Source organism: Crocuta crocuta, unplaced genomic scaffold (genome assembly GCF_008692635.1).
Source record: "Crocuta crocuta isolate KB4526 unplaced genomic scaffold, BGI_CrCroc_1.0 scaffold1141, whole genome shotgun sequence".
In the NCBI taxonomy this organism is placed as follows: domain Eukaryota; kingdom Metazoa; phylum Chordata; class Mammalia; order Carnivora; family Hyaenidae; genus Crocuta; species Crocuta crocuta.
Window position 1 is genome coordinate 9,899 of NW_027527565.1, and position 16,335 is coordinate 26,233.

General features: G+C 42.9%; 1 pseudogene; it reads right to left on the minus strand.

Moving 5' to 3' along the window:
• Positions 1-8,762: 8,762 nt before the first annotated feature.
• On the minus strand, positions 8,763-15,544 carry LOC144236464 (interferon-gamma-inducible GTPase 10-like; annotated as a pseudogene).
• Positions 15,545-16,335: the final 791 nt, after the last annotated feature.

Below are 16,335 nucleotides of genomic sequence, written 5' to 3' on the forward strand. Positions count from 1 at the left end.
AAAACAGCAGCATTATGTTCAGTTCCTCCCACTCCTGAACAAGCTCTAATATATTCAGCTATAGAAACTCCCTGCCCCTTTAAAGGGCCCAAAACACGTTTACATTCCAGGTTTGCATTTTCAAAAGCAAGTGTCTGCAAAAGTATCTCCGAGATTTCATCACTTCCAACAGCTGGCTCAACAGCCACCCGCAATCTAGCAAGAAAATCAGTATAGGGTTCATTGGGTCCTTGTAAAGTTTTTGTAAAAGAAGGCTGAGTGTGGCCAGTAGGTACAACACGGCGCCAAGCCCTAAGAGATATCTGGTGCACCTGCTGTAAATCCTGGTCGGAAAATTGAGCCTATTCTCTTAAGGCTCGAAATTGTCCCTCTCCCATCAATTTATCCTCCAGGGAACCAGGAGGGTTCTGTCCCTCATTAATTTGAGCCTGCTTTCGGGCTTCCTCTTCCCACCAGCTCCTTAATTGCAGAAAGCAATGCAAGTGCTTAAGTGATAGCACTACATAGAGTCTACAATTTCAAAGGAATTAGGTTACCCTTCTGATGCTGTTGCCATAATTCCTTCTGTATTAATTTCCATTCCTTTAAGTTTAATTGTACTTTGGGTTGGCACTTAAACCCATAACAATGCTGCTCCACAAGGTGAAATAACTCAGATAAACAGCGACTAGATGCCTTCACCCCGATGGAGTGGAGAAGTCCTTTGACTAGCTCCATGTATTGTGCCTTTGCTGATGGGGAATTCCCCATAATTTCCCGAAAGTTCCCCTGCCTTGGACCTACAATCCCCGAGGGGTACTCACCCTTTCGGTTTCGTTCGCCCTCGAGCCCCACGTTGGGCGCCAGATGTTGCGGACGAAATGACACAAAGACAAGACACACACAAAAGACAGACACAGACACAACTCCGGCCGGAGGGAGCAAACTCCACGCAAGCCCTTCTTGCGGTTTATTTTATACCCTGGTAGCTGGATACATACTGAAATCTACAAGATGCATTCCTTTACCAAATAAGGGCAAGTAGCCAAACACATTTCAAGGACAGGGGGGAGCAAAGGGAGGAAGCGACCACAACATGTTTACTAAGAGGCCTGCTCACAATTCCAGCCTCCTCCCTATTTCTAAGGAGGGCATGTTCCCTCGTGTGCGAGCGGATCATTAAACTTGGATATTGTGTGCAGGCCTCTTGGCAGAACATCCTGTTTGCAGGCATGATCTGCCCAGGCAGAGAGCCCCGTGTGCAGGCACATCTCCGTGTCCCTAACCACACTTTCTTGTGGTCACTGTCGGGCTCCCACATCTTAGCTCTTTGCCTTCCCTCTAGAGATCCAGCCAGCCAGGAGCACGGACGCCCATTGCCTGCGCGTGGCTCCTCCAGGGGGTCCCAGCCCGCCAGGAGGGCAATGGTGGCTGGCGCGCAGCTTCTCCCAGCCAGCCAGGAGCCAGCACAAAGGAGTCCGGGAGCACAGCCCCTCTGGGGCGAGTTGGAGCTTGGGGACCTGGTGCGCAGGTATTTTGTGCGCAAGGTCCTTCTACCCCTGAGGGAGGTTTTTCCCCCGAGCGGAGGTTTTTCTGTTTCGGACTCTCTCTCTTTCTCCCCTCTCACTCTCCGCAGAGGAGTGAGCCCCGTCCCTCCAGTCTCTGATCCAGGCCGAATTTTATCTTCCCCGGTTCGCACTCACGTTAGAAGGCTTTTTCAGTGGATTCTGCATCCTTTTTCTCCCAATCTCTTGGGTTTCTTAAGGTTTCCTATGGCTTCAGATCTTTTCCGTGTGAGGCATGGGCGTGAGTGCAAGTACAGAGCTCCCTACTTCTCCGCCATCTTGCCCCTTCTCCGACATTTTAATGATGAATATCTTGGTGTGAGCCACCTTGGGTTGATTTTGTTGAAGGTTCTCTGTGCCTCCGGCCTCTGCCTGTCTGTTTCCTTCCTCAGGCTTGGGAAGTTTTCAGCTATTATTTCTTAAAATAATTTTTTCTGCCCCCTGTTCTCTTTCTTATCCCTCTGGTATTCCTAGATGTGAATGTTTTTACACCTGATGATGTCACCAAGTCCCCTTAACATATTCTTTTCTCCTTCTCCTTCTTTTTTCTCCTCCTCCTCCACCTATTCCTCCTCCTCCTCCTTCTTCTTCCTCTTCTTCTTCCGCTGCTGCTGCTGCTTCTTCTTCTCTTTCTTTTCTGCAACCTTGGTTGCTCTTTTTTTTCTCCAAGTTCTGACTTGCTGATATGTTCTTCAGTTACTTTTAGTCTACTAATTCTTCCCTCCAGTGAATCTTTAAGTTATTGAATTCTTTTTGTCTAGTTGGTCCTTTTTTATACTTTCCTACTTATCGAAGGTGTCAGTGTCACTGAGAGTCTCTACTCTTTTCTCAAGTTCAGTAAGTGTATTTATGATCATTACTTTGAATTCTCTACCAGGCATATTACTGTATCCATTTCATTTAGCTCTTTTGCTCTAATTGTGTCCTGGCCTTCATTTGGTACATATTTCTCCCTCTCCTTATTTTATCTAACTTTATGTGTATGATTCTATGCATTAGGAAACTTAGCTAGGTCTCCTGAGTTTGAAAGCAGTGTTCTGAAAAAGAGGTCCTGTAGTACTACATAACACAATGTCCCCTATACTCCAGAACCAAATGCATCAGTGGTGTCTCATGTGGGTTTCCCGTGCCCTACTCACTGTGATTGAAATCATTTGTCTTCAATCCAGTTGGCTGAAATGGCCCTCTTTCGTTTTTGTATGGTCCTGCACTGTTAAGGTGCCATTCTGAGGACTGCCTGGACTTGTATTTCGGTCAAAGCAGATGCCTTCTCACAGTTCATTTGCCAGGACTACTGTCACACCAAACTGCAGCCTACTTTCCCTATGTTGTCCCCTGAGGCTTTAATTGTTGTACATGACCAGATGTCTGCTGCCAGTCTGTCTTAGGGTTCCAGTGAACCCTAATTATAGGGCTTTCTCCTTGTGCTGCCCCCCAGTGAGGATTTCGTTAGTTGGCTAAACAGAGATATCAGCTATCTGTTTCCAAACCACCACTGGGGCTTTATGTGAACTAGTATGTGTGGTTATCTTGTCTTCTCCAGAGAGTAAAAGTCACTCTGGAGTAGAGTGGTGCACTCTTGAGGCTGCTTGCAGAAAAAGATTAATCAGAAACTGCTTTGGAGGGACTCCTACTGGGTGGGGTGGATCGACTGAGGCAAGTCCAATGAAATACATGGAGGTGGAGTGCATGGTGTTGGTAAGGTAGTTCCTGGTCCCTAGCACCTACTGGGGCTAAACAAAGGATGAGACTGGTCTGGAGATGTTTTAGAAGGACTCCTGCATAAATGGGACATGTTGGATAGGGCAGATACACTGAAGAAAATGAGGGTGAGACATGTAGTGTTAGCAAGCTCTGTGGCAAGTGTTTGTACTGGTTCCCTCAGGTGTTCTGGTAACTAGTCTCAGTGGGGAGGGGGGGGAGTGCCACTCACTAGCTCCTTCGTTCTTGTAGAAGTCTCCTAAAGATGCCTGCTACTCTCAAGTGTACATTCTGAGATTAGTAAACAAATCTTCCTGTATACCTCAGGAAAACTAATATAACATGGTATGTTAATGTTACTGGAATCAAAATTTAAATATCAGCAAAAAGAAGTCAACTGTTTGAAATGATCAATAAATGGGATAAACCTCTAGTCAGACTGAGCAAAACAAAGAGAGAAGATAAAAGTTATCAGAATAATAAACGAAACACTGAACATCAATACTATTCCCATAGACCTTTAAAAGACAATAATAAGGAAGACTAATAACTCTGTGCTCACAAGTTCAAGAACTTTGACAAAAAGGACTACTTTCTTTAAAGACAAGAACTAACAAAACTCACATGCAAAAGAGAAAATGTAAACAGTTTCATGTCTAGTAATTAAATTTTTTTGGAAGATAGAAATGACAGAAAGGAAGGAAGGAAGGAAGGAAGGAAGGAAGGAAGGAAGAAAGAAAGAAAGAAAGAAAGAAAGAAAGAAAGAAAGAAAGAAAAACTAAAACTAGAAGTTCCTTAACATAATGAACACCATTCACTTCAACAACAACAACAACAAAGCAAACAAATAAGTAAAAAAAATGGTACAGCTCATATACTTAAACATGAAAGACAGATTGCTTTCCCCTAACATCAAGAACAAGACGAGGATATCCTTTCTCACCAATCTATAATATATGGTGCTTACAATCCTACTTTGTGCAATAAGATAAGAATTTTTAAAAGGTATACTTATTGGAAAGGGAGAACTACCTGTGTTCAACGAAGGCATAAGTCTTTACAATAAAAAATCCCAAATCGGTAAATAATACTGGAGATGTCGCAAAATCAAGACCACTTTACAAAATTATTCCTATATACAAGTATGAGAAGTGGAATTTGAAAATTTTCAATTATACGAAAACAGAGTGAATAAAATACTTCAGTGTAAATAACAAAAGATAAGCAATAGCTCTACATGGAAAACTACAAAACACTGATGAAAGAAACCAAGGAAAATTCAAATACATGGAAGTACATAGTGTGTTCATAGATTAAGAGCTCGATAATGTAATGATATCAATTTTTCCAATTAGATCTATAGATTCAAAACAATTCCCATCAATTTAGGAGCAATCTTTGTTCATAGATGTAAACAAGCTAATTCTAAAGTTATTTTGAAAGGCAAGGAAACAGAATAGAAAAAAACAATTATGGGGAAAACAGAATAAAGTTTGAAGACTTATTCCCTATTCTTACCCTATTCTAAGACTTAGAAATTGCTATAATTGGGACATTGCGATATTGAAGAAATGATAGATACACAACAATGGAACAGACTAGAGAAGACAAAAACTGACCTAAGTATGATTAAACATTTTTTAAAATTTTTTAATGTTTTATTTATTTCTGAGAGAGAGAGAGAGAGAGAGAGAGAGACAGCGTAAGCAGCGGAGGGTCAGAGAGAGAGGGAGATACAGAATCCGAAACAGGCTCCAGGCTCTGAGCTGGCTGTCAGCACAGAGCCGATGCAGGGCTCGAACCCACGAACCGGGAGATCATGACCAGAGCCAAAGTCGGATGATTAACCGACTGACCAACCCAGGTGCCCCTGATTAAACGACCTGACAACTTGCTAAGGCAATTGAATGGAGAAAGAAACTTCTTGTCAAGAATGTTGCTGGAACATGTGAGTACCGATATGTGGAGAGTGGGCAATGAAAACATTAACCCATTTGCCCCTTGGAGAGAAGGTTTGTGAAAACAAAATTCTCTCTCGCAAGTTAATTTTCCTCTATTGTGCCTCCTAAAAATTCAGGTGTCTCCATAGAGCACATTCACTGTACCATACTTCTTTAATGTAAGTGTTAAATTTTAAATTGCCTTTAGACTTTCTATCCCTACACGGTCCTTGAGCAAGTTAGTCAATCCCTATTTTAGCATAAAGGGACATGCTTTTGCATGATTTTGCAAAGGTCAGACACCTAGAAAGCTGCACAACCATGCTCTCTGCTCAACCTCAGACAAACATCCCCCTGCCCACATAACAGCTCCACTCCGAGTTCAAACAGACACCTCAACTCTCACACTTCTGTTTCTGAGCTCTTGATTCTTGACTCCTCTCTTTCATCCTTATCCCCAGGGCTATTCTTCTAGAACCTTCCCTATTTCCTTGAATGGCACTTCTCTTCAATCAGTTGTTCATGACAAACCTTGCATGTGATTCTTATATCCTCCCTCTGATATCTTCCTCCAGCTACTGAACGAAAATGGCAGGACTCTCTTCAAAATACATCCTTCTCTTCTCTTCTCTTCTCTTCTCTTCTCTTCTCTTCTCTTCTCTTCTCTTCTCTTCTCACACCCACTGTCTCTCCCATCTTGACCAATCCACCACCATCCCACATGAACAACTAAGTGAGTACCTTTGGTTGCCCTTAGCCTGCCCCATTAGCTCCATGATCCCCTATCTGCCAAACTCTTTCCTAAGCCTAAATTAGGTCATGTCCTTGCTCCAGTAGTTTCCATCATAGTTACAATAAATTCTGAAACAAATACCATGCCCTCCAGTGTTCTACCTCACCCAGTGCCTGATTATTTCTAAGCCTTCCTTTCCTACCACTCTCTCACTGGACTCTCTATTGCATGCCAGGGGCCCACCAGCCTGTCAAAGACATGACAAGCTCCTTGCATTTTGATGATCTTAGCATTTGTTATTCCCTCCACCTGGGACACTCTTCCTACATATATGCACATTTTGTGTCTCTCCTCAACTGTCAGGTCTTCGTAGAGGCCTTCCCAGACCACCAAGTTGAAGGAAACATCTTCCCTTTCTATTTACAATTATTTATTCTTCTTCATAGCACCAGCACCATCTGAATCTATGTCACCTTTTAATTACAAGAAAATTTTAATTTCTTGTCTTTCTCCCTTATAAAGTAAAGTTCAATGTCGAGAGGGACTTGGTTCTTTTTCTTCCCTGAAATCTCCCTAGGGTTCATTTGGAAGGTACTAAGGCAGTGCCCAAGGGCTGCTCAAGGAACCCAGGATTTTCACATGTATGACTATTCAATTAATGCTGAATCAACAAATTAAAAAAAATAAATGAATGAGCAAAGCCCTTGACAATAAAACTCCCCTCATGCTGCCTCTAGGGAAAATTTCTATTCTTCATTGTGTAGAGTAGCAACACTGCTTCTTACCTTTTCTCAGGTTAGCATGACATTGGTTTCGTTGTTGTTGTTGTTGTTTTGATTTATAGATTATTATTGTGCAGGGGGAAGCATCTAAGTTATGCAGCATCTAAACTGAAGTCAAGGTTTTAAGTACATTTTGATCCAAGCAAGGACCTTCAGATATGGATAAGGGTGTACTGGAACTTGAAAAAAGTGGGCAATAAAATGCCACACCTCAGCATCTTTGGAGTGTCACACAGATGGCATTAGTCTGGCCCTCAACAAGCTTTCAGTTAAAGTTCTCTTCACTAAAATTATTCAGGCTAAAAGGCATGCCAGCAAGGATCACTAAAGTTTACCTCCCCCTTTCTTGATGGTGACTCCCAGGAAGTGATATCATTTGTCTCTTGCTATGTTGCCTTAAGGCTGTTGTGATAGGAGAGAGAAGCCTAGCTGGCCTGGGAGCTGGACTTTTCACCCCACCTATTCCAAAAGTGTCCTACTTCAGAGAACCAATATGTCATCTCACAGTCCCTGAACTGGACAGAAGTTAGGACATTGGCTGTTTTGTTACTGACTCAGCTGGTAGGAAGACTGCAGGATGCTTTCAGGCAGGAGCACTGAGCATCAAGAGGCTGGGGTTTCTCTTTTTCACTAATACCAACTCTCTGGTGGCTCAACTCACCGCCTCCGAATTTAGGTCATGAAAAAGAGTTTTGCGTTCAAGGAGAGGTCACATGGGGAACAAAGAATTAAAACACAGTGAGACTGGTATTGAGGGCTACAGAATGACATGGACTCATCCCAGATGCCAAAAGTGATGGTCAACCATCACAGCACCTCCTTGAGGAGCTCCAAAACCGCCTCAGACAGGCTGATTGAGTGTTGGATGCTGACCTGATAATGGCTGTAAATTGTTCACAATCATTAATTGGCTGGGTTCATGGATCTTGGCTTGCAGACATCTCACAGCTCTTATTTCCTCCTCCCAGACCTAATACCTCTCTCTTAAAATCCTCTCTTTCACACTTTGCATGGCTAGAGAAATCCTCTAGGCCTTTCATGGATGTCCGCCAGGCACATGAACACCCTTGTTCGCATGAAGATGAGGCTGATAAAACCAAAGCACCAAAACTTCTTCCCCTAATTCCACCTTTTGAGTCTTTCCTTCTCACAGGAGGAAGACGCATTTGCCTGTCTCCTCTGGAAACAAGGGAACTTTAACATATACCCCACAGCTCTAAGTATTTGGTAATTCTTCTCTTATCACAAGTGTCTTCCCAAAGGGACCCATACCAGACCCACTGGATTTGCCTTTTGCTGTCTTGATGAAAGATCACTGAATTGGGAGGAAAAGGCCTAGGTATCTGGAACAGGTCATGAATTCTAGAGGATGGGAAGGTTGTGTCTGTCCTCGTGCTGGCCACATACGGTTGATTAGAGGAAAATGATGGAGAATTTCCTCAGTGTCCATGCTGCTTATAAGGATAGGCAGGATCTGGTGGCAAGATGACAAGCATCCTGGATCCTGGAAGTGTAAATTCTGCGGGGATAACAATCCTTGAGCCTTGAGGTTAATATTATGAACGTTTACTAGGTACTGTTTCACAAGTTTTTTGCAGAAATTGGGGTGGAAGTAAAACACAGTATTCTTCCTGCTTGCCTAATTGAATTCAGTTTTGCTTTGCAATCTCCTTCCTAATTCACTTTCACTGTTTCATCTCTCCTGCCCTTTATTGTACCCTGTTCACTATTCTCTCAGCCCATCTAATGTCGATCAAGTCTTAGAAATTAAACACTGACTTTGCTCCCTTCCCTTTGTTCCTCAGTAATACCTGAAAATATGACACCCTGGAACATTTCGCTTTCAACATTTCCTCTTTCAACTTTCTCCTCTTTGTTATAGTGTCCCATTATACACTATATTACGCACTTAGATATGTGCCCATATTCTTGAATTACCCTTACTTTGGTGAAGACTGTGTTCATATAATGACTAACGAATGCCAAACATATAAAACAACAAAAATGGACAACAGTTCTCCTGATTGTACCAAATATTTATTATCTGAGTAAACCAGGCAAATTAAAAGTACCTCATAACAAAAACATGGAGCTTAATGAAAACTATAGGGTGCAGTTTTGTCATGCTTTAAGAGAAATAGTGCAGGGGATAGAGAGAGAGCCCACAGTCAAAGTTCCTTTGCATAGCATGGATTATCATTGTGGAGCAAACTTTTTTTCTCCAATGGACACATTCTCTTCTTTTTGTGGAAGTTTTGGCCATAGTGGGAGGGTGGAAGATGACCCCAACCCGATCTATAGAACACACAACCTCAGGCTCATTTGTTATTCGGTTATGCACTTAGGCCCATCTCTGTGTCATCTTCTTAGACTTAAGCTCTCTAAAGTCTTATGCAAGAGAATGTTAACATCTTTGGCCACAGTATTGATGAATTTCGAATGTAGAAAGTAGATTTTTCAGAAACTGGAAGAGAGTAGATAGGAAATATCCATTCATCAAAGAATGGCTTTAAGCACACTTCATGGCCTTGGCTACTACGCTGTCCTTCTTCAGAAGTAACTAGAAATTCAAGCACTTGGTGAAACTCTTGATCCCTTTCAAACAACATGCCCAGTTTCCTGGTAATCCTTTTGACGGTCTTCTCATCCAAACCAGAATGGCTCCGGTAAAGATCCAAGCACTTCTCCTGCTGGAGTTGAAAGTGAAAGCTGATGATTTCAGGGAATCCAGACAGGTATTTTCTTTGAAGAATGCCTTTTTCATCTCAGTGGAAGCATCAAACAAATTGGCCAACAGAAGCACAAAGATGTAGTGCTTATGAACAGGGGTCTCCTTCAGCAGGATCTCCTCCAGTCTTGGGAAATCAAAGCCATTCAGGTCAAAGTTGGAGACCAAGAGGATGCACGACTTAGGCACTCTGATTTTGCTTAGATTAGACAGGTAGTTCTCTCATGTCTGTTGAAGAACTCTCTCCCCTTTTAAGGACATGGCCTTGTTTTTCTACCCATTATATAAATCATTGTTCACCTTGGTTCTAACAAAGTAGAACTTTTTGCCTACCTTCTTGATTTTAGGTGGCCAGAAAAACATCATTGAGGTTAAACCATGAGGAAGAAATGATGGTGAAGAAGACATACTTAGCAAATCCCACCATTTCTAGATATGTATGTGGAAGGAACTTGAGGGTTCCAGTTCCAGGCGTGTTCCAGAAGATCACACTGGGATATTTTGGATGTTGGCAGGGTTTGCTGTTGTTTTCTTGCTGGTCTCTACAGCAGCGACACTAGCAAAACCCTCCACTTCATAACTATGACCTCACAGATCGTTGATGAAAGCGTACTTCCCAGTCCCAGATTCTCCAAACACAGCCACATCCAGAGGAGTGTTTTCTGCTTCCACAAGTGATTCGTGAGTTATGTCAGCCACACCTTTTAGACTGGTCTCTTTATAGGCTGCTTGAATTCTAGCAAAGGTTTCTGGAGAGAGAATCACCGTACCTTCCTAAGTAATGTGATGATATAGTCACAGAGGAACTTATATGAAGAGGCAAGGCTAAACATGGAAAATGAGATGAGATAATGGAAGCAGAGTTTGGAGTGAAAATCCAGAAACATGTAAAATGAAAGTAAGACCACAAGCTAGAGAATTCTGGTAACTTCCAAAAGCTGGAAAAGACAAAGAAATGGATTTAGTAGGGCTGATTCCGCAGGAAACTCCAGGAGAACCAGTCAGTCCTACTAACACCTCGACTTTATCTCCTTTAAGATGTATTTTAGGGGTGCCTGGGTAGCTCAGTCGGTTGGGCGTCTGACTTCAGATCAGGTCATGATCTCACCGCTTGAGGGTTCAAGCCCCTCAGAGCCTGGAGCCTCTTTTAGATTCTGTGTGTGTCTTTCTCTCTGCCCCCTCCCTCCCCGTGGCATTCTGTCTGTCTGTCTGTCTCAAAATAAAGAAACATTAAAAATTTTTTAAAAAGATTTATAGGGGCGCTTGGGTGGCTCAGTCGGTTAAGCATCCGACTTCGGCTCAGGTCATGATCACGCGGTCCGGGGGCTCGAGACCTGTGTCGGGCTCTTGCTGACAGCTCAGAGCCTGAAGCCTGTTTCAATTCTCTGTCTCCCTCTCTCTCTCTTCCCCTCCCCAGCTCGTGCTCTGTCTCTCTCTGTCTCAAAAATAAATAAACGTTAAAATAAATAAATAAATAAATAATTTACAAAAGATATTTTAGACATCTCCCCTCTAGAACGATAAGCTAATAAATCTAGATTATTGTGTTAAGCCACTAAGTTTGTGCTGATACCCTACACAACATTGAGAAACTAATGCAGACACCCAGTAAACATTCTGCTTATTTGAAATTTTTGTACAACTTCCTCATTAAAAAAAAAAGGAAGAAATAAAAGAAGAAGCGTCTTTATACTATGGTTCTTTCTTCTTCAAAGAGAATGGCATGAGAAGCTGAATGAAACCTTAGTTCTCTACGCCAGAATTACACCTCAACCTTCCAGGCACAAGGCCAGTGTCCCATCATGGCAGGTGCACAGTATGCTTACTCCATGACTCCAGAGAGAAAAGAGGATTCTGATGTCAGAGACCGTGAAAGTTTCCACTAACACAACAGAAAAATGCTGAGCCTACTGAAGTTCTCCCTGGAACTCCTGGCACGCGAACACTCCCCAGGCCCGTCCTCTCTGGGAAATGCAGGTCCTACATGCTTCTGAGGTCACTGTAGCGAGCAAGGAGCTGGAGAGCCCCTGTCCTCCCTGGCTAAAGTATGAAAGACAGCAGGAAGGACAAGAAACAGGAAGATTTGGCTGATAGATGAGGGCCCACATTTACAGGACATGAAAGCGAAACCATTGTTCCTTCATAGAACCAACAGTTCCAGGAAAAGAAACAAAAGGTGGTTTGACTTCAGGAGACTCAGGGAGTAGGAGGAGGGCAGAGAGACACCAGAGGCCATGGGAGGTGAGTCTCCAACAAAACCTGAGGCCATGTAGCAAGACTCCCTTGAGAGCTCTGCGTACAGGGAAGAAGGCTGTGAGCAAGTTTTCAAAACTTCCAGTGAATGAAAAAAACATTTCCTATCAGAAAGGAGAGGGGCTATAACTTTTCTGTCTTTCTGTTTTTTCTGTTGATAGTAGCCCTGTTGCTGGCTGCCATGTTCTCACACTTGAGCATAGATGACCCTGGCGGGTCATGAGGTCATCTCTGATAAACAACTCCAACATCAAGAGGGACTTTGTGGAAATTTGGCCATGCAATAGGGTGAGGACACAGAGAGAGGGAGGAAGAGCCTGGATCTAAGATTTACATGGAAGATCAAGAGGAAAATACCAAGATTTCTTTAGAAGAACAGAGAATGATTTGATGTATCAGGTTGATTTATTTCAATGCTTTAGTACATAAGACAGTTGGATGTTGGTACAAGGATAGACCAGGTGACCCACAGAAAGGAACACAGAGCGGTGTATAGGATTCAGGCATGTGTGGAATTTTTTTGCATGGGAGAGTTAAGGGGATGTCATTGAGGGTAGAAGGCACTATCTAGTAAGTGGAGCTCACAAATTGGTTCTCCATATGGACAGAGGTTACTGAATCTCTACTTACATCACTTATTATAATTAACTCATATGGTTATATAAGAACTAAAATTTAAATGGAAGCTGTTGAATAACATATAACTGTTCTTAGAGAAAGATTTCTTAAACAAAATGATACCTGTTACGGATACCAAGATGACAGCTGCAGTGTGATACTTTTGATTACATTAAAACAAAAAGCTTCTCTTCATGAAAACAAATGTAAAAGGAAGTTGAAAAATCTCCACACATCTGGAGAAGATATTTGCAAAAATATAGTCAACTAAAGATCAATAGAAAGAAGGTATTTTAAAAATCTGAAAATCATTGAGACACGTAGGTGGCTCAGTCGGTTAAGCGTCTGACTTTGGCTCAGGACATGATCTCCCGGTTTGTGGGTTTGAGCCCCACATCAGGCTCTGGGCTGACAGCTCAAAGCCTGGAGCTTTCTTTGGATTCTGTGTTTCCCTTCTCCCTGCACCTCCCCCACTTTCACTGTCTCTCTTAAAAACAAACATTAAATTTTTTTTTAATTTGAAAATCAGGGCACCAGCGTGGCTCAGTTGGTTAAGCTTCTGACTCTCTTTCAGCTCAGGTCATGATCTTACAATTTCATGAGTTCAAGCCCCACATAGGGCTCTGTGTGGGCAGTGCAGAGCCTGCTTGGGATTCTCTCTCTCCCTGTCTCTCTGTCTCTTTCTCTCTCTTTCCCCTTCCTTCATTTGTCCTGTCTCTTTCAAAATAAATAAATAAACTTAAAAAATAAAAATTAAAAAAACTTTAATTTGAAAATCACTAAGGAAAAGTGAAACAATCCCAGAGGAATGTGGGCAAAAGATATGAACAGAACTTCTCAGAAAAATAAATATGATTGGGGGAAAAAATAGAAAAGGGCCATAGATTAACTAGGATGAGACAAATGCACATCAATACACTAAGAGAAAACATTGGTTTGGAAAATTTAAACAGTTGAATAGCACCAGGTTTGGTGAGATTGTAGATGGATAGAATCTCTAAAACGTGGCTACTGGGAATGTAAGTCAATACAATCACTTTGAAGAAACAATATGGTTGAATCTTATAAATTGTATATCATGCACATCAGGAGTCAGCATTTCCACTCCTCAGACTACACCAGAGTCACTCTGCAAAAATGTGGAAGAGACATATGGACGTGTGCTCCTAGAAGCAATCTTCATAATTAAGAGAGAGAGAGAAAGAGAGAGGGGGGGGATAGCCATCCACAGAGAATGGATAAATAAGTTGACATAAACATCGTTGAAAGGAATGAACCATCGGTTTAAAGTAAAGAAGTAATCCTTTAGCATAGTGTTGAGATTAAGTATTAAGAACCAGTAGAACCCACATAAAATTGTTTCAAGAAAATTAAACAATATATTTTTAGGCATGCATATGTAAGTAATAACACAACAAATAAAAGGAAGGAGTCATAAACAGTACTTCATGAAATTGTTGCCTGACGGCTCTGGACAGAACTGGAGTAAACAGGAGCACTGAGGGAGGTATAAGTTGTTACAGATGTTCTATTTCTTTGCATGATTGTTCAGTGTATAGGTCGTTGTTGTATTACACAGAAAATAAAATATTTACAAAAGAGAAACAGGTATTTTCAGATTCTTCCTGTGTATATTCTTTTGTCAGTCATGGATCTCCCCATCCTGCCATATTTTGGAGACATCAGAGAAATATCCTCTGTCTTACATAGACAATCAATGCAGTGATGGGAGAAAGACTGAGAAATAACTCAGGGAGGAGTCAGGGGACAAGAGAGACTGAAATTCCAGGTAGAAACAACTGCAACGCTAAGATGCAAGCTCACATATGAGTGATAACTATCTGTGGATGCAGATGAACACACACAGACAACTAATTACAGTCCTCAGTAGTAAGGTAGGGAATACCTCTGGGACTCAGGTACTCTGGCAGTGATGGAGCTCTGTGTAGTGAGTGACAGAAAGCCCCCACTCAGGGACTCCCGAGGGCTGGGCTGCTCCCAGAAGTGTGTGAGAATTGCTCTGGGGCTGGTGCCCTGTTTGATTGGGTCTGGCTTGCTGTGCCCACAGCACCCAGTGGGCTGGGGCCTGATGCCCCTGTATACACGTTTCAGAGTCCAGAGTCAGACTTGCTATTCCTAAGTCAACGTTAAGAAATCAGGAATTATGATTTATGCAGACATTGTTACATTCCCTCTGTTCAGAGAATAGGAAAGCAATTGATTTTTATGCCCAGAGAAGTCCTGGCTAGGCAGACAGAAAAATGGCTGAACCTGAGATTAACAAGTATGCCCTTCAGGTAGGAGGGACCCTTTGGGGCTCACTCACATTGATATGCCCCTTGGGATGCTGGGGACAGACACAGTTCAGACCTGTTGACCACCTACCTCCGTGTCAGACAAAGAAGGTCAGTCCAGAGTCTTTTTTTCTGAAGATCATCGGAGATAGAAGGCCATGCTCAGCCCTTATTGTTGTCCTAAAGGGATAAAACATCCCGTGCAACAGGCTTGATCCTTTTCTTCTCAACTTGTTAGCTGTGCTTTTCTGACACAAGGAAGGGATCAAGGGTTGTGATGCCTCTCTCAGTCTCTTGGCTGCATAAGAGTTTTCTACCTGTTATGTACATTTGCAATCTTGGCAGGCACTTTGTAAGGCAGACTTTCTTTATCACCTTGTCGCAGTCACAAGACCCCTCCCTGTGTCTCCTGACTGCAAAAATACTGTTTCTTTCCCTTCTGCTCCCACATGAGAATGAAGACCTGAGCATCATCGAGAGGTTAAGCAGCTGCCCAGAGTCATCCAGTCAGTAATGAGCAGTGATGGGCTCAGACCCTTACTTGGTGATGGAAGGTGCATTGACACCATGTGAGGTCATAACTAGGGTCAGAAAGAAAAACCATTGTGGATGTAGGATCTGCACTCTGATCTCAGCAGGTGGAGGGCAGGAAGCCCTTTAGGTGGGCATGTCAGGAAACCACAGAGAACAAATTTATAGGCAGTGTGTGAACCCTTCTGAGGGGCTCCCTTCACAGGGCTGAATATGGGCTTCTTACTGGTCTGGGCACTGACATCAGAAGATACGGCTCAGTTGAGAGGCTTCAGGGCAACTCCACACCCCCAGTCAGGCTGAGCTCTGTGCAAACTCCACAGTGAGGATCAACTTGTGGCTCCTCCAGACCCTGTGTTGCCCCTGCCTTCCAGGAGGGAAGTGTACCCAACGCACCCCGGTTTTTGAGAATGGAGTCATTTCCGGGAATAGAATCTAAAATTGGCCTTCCCTTGAGTTCCCCTCTGCTGGGGCTGGGGCCTTGCCACTCACCACCTATATCCAGAAATAATGGAGCACTGAGCAGGAGAGTCATTAGAGCAGAAAACCTACATACTTCACTGTCCTTCTCACCTTTTCTTTTTGTCTTCTCTCGAGGCTCTTCCTATGACAACCCCAGCCCAATACAAGTCTTATACATTTTCTGGAGCATCCTGAGCCTGGAACCAGTTTTGAACTGTTCCTGGGTAAAGTGTGTCTGCCTGAGAGCTGAACGCTTCCCCTGGGAGGAGTAACTTGCTAGGAGGATCACTGATAACTGCCTGAGCATGGTCACCCTCTGCCTTTTGGAGCAGGTACATGAGAGAGCTCCTGCTTGGCTAATAATCCTGCTAGGATTAAAGATGAATTAAAGGTGAATCCTGACACTAGGGCAGGGGAACTTTGGGACTGGCTTGTCCATTTTAGGGAGTCTTCAGGGAAGAGGCTCCCCTTGATATTCTGCAAGGACAAAATTTACCCCCCAAACTCTGGCTGTTGCCAAACCATCCAGTCCTCCAGTGTGGAGGCAATGTGCCTCTCATCATCTTCTCAGGGTAGTTCTGGTTTGTTTAGCACCATGTCCATTGAGTATGTGGAGGTTTGTTATACTCTCCTAGAATAAATGGGAATATCGGTTTTACCTTAGAGTTTCCCTATGATGTTTAGATGGGGAACACACCTGCGGCTTTGACTTACATTGAGTACTGTGCTGACAAAAGTTCTTGACACTA